Source organism: Chenopodium album, chromosome 9, assembly GCF_948465745.1.
Source record: "Chenopodium album chromosome 9, dcCheAlbu1.1, whole genome shotgun sequence".
Classification (NCBI taxonomy): Eukaryota; Viridiplantae; Streptophyta; class Magnoliopsida; order Caryophyllales; family Amaranthaceae; genus Chenopodium; species Chenopodium album.
This window is the reverse complement of record NC_137842.1, coordinates 31,972,631-31,973,603: the sequence shown is the minus strand read 5'-3', so window position 1 is coordinate 31,973,603 and position 973 is coordinate 31,972,631. Positions and strand designations below refer to the sequence as shown.

Sequence of the window (973 nt, the reverse complement as noted above, 5' to 3'; positions counted from 1 at the left end):
TACATGCTCGGGGCTTTAACCTCCACAATAAGATGTATTATGGTTCGTTCCTCCAAAATTTTGACAAGTGAAATATTTAACATGAGAGGAGGTTGCTCCACCGCTTGAACTTGCATTCACACTCATGTTCAACTTGGAAAGCTCTTTTGTTAGTTGATCAATTTGATGTTGTAATTAATCAACTTTCTCCAATTCGTAATTACCACCTTTCTTTGGAGCATTTCTTCTTCGGCCCTCCCAAGAGTAATTCTTTGCTACCTCTTCTATTGTGGCTTCAAATTGATTTTGAGGGATTTTGATTAATTGACCACCCGCCCCCACATCCAAATTGGCTCTTGACATGGGCTCAAATCCGTCGTAGAAAAACCGCTTGAACGATGAGCAACCCTTGATTGTACTCATGGTGGGGACACACTTGTACCAACTCTTTGAATCTCTCCCATGCTTCACCAAGACTTTGATCGGCATCTTGCTCAAATGATGCAATTTTCCTTCTCATTTCGGTGGTCTTCTCCTCGGAGATAAATTGCTTCAAGAACGCCTTTACCACCTCCCTCCATGTTGTGAGAGTGTTAGGATTTACTTGCTTTAGCCATTTCTTTGCTCGTCCGGTGAGAGATTGCCGGAAAAGGTGAATACGAATGTAGTCTTGACTCACTTCATTGGTTTGCATCATTGCGCACAATTCAAGAAATCGGTCCAAATGTTCAATAGGGTCCTCCCTTGCACTTCCGGAAAATTGCTTAGATTGGACCATTCTAGTATATTGTGGATGGATTGAGAAGTTGGTTTCCATGACGGGTAGCAAAATCCCTCCCGTGAGCTCATAATCCTCTGGATTTCCTAACTAAAGAAACAAAACATCATTCTCTTGTCCCGCCATTGATCCGCTTGGTGAACTTGAAGAGTAGGTATCACTCTCACTATCAACTATATCACCAAAACTACTTCCCTTGTCTTGATAAAGCTTAAG

General features: G+C 41.9%; 1 non-coding gene across 1 annotated transcript; it reads left to right on the top strand.

The window, feature by feature from the left end:
• Positions 1 to 394: 394 nt before the first annotated feature.
• On the top strand, positions 395 to 502 carry LOC145561087 (small nucleolar RNA R71). The gene has a single exon (XR_014093670.1). It is a non-coding gene; the product is annotated as a small nucleolar RNA R71 (small nucleolar RNA).
• Positions 503 to 973: the final 471 nt, after the last annotated feature.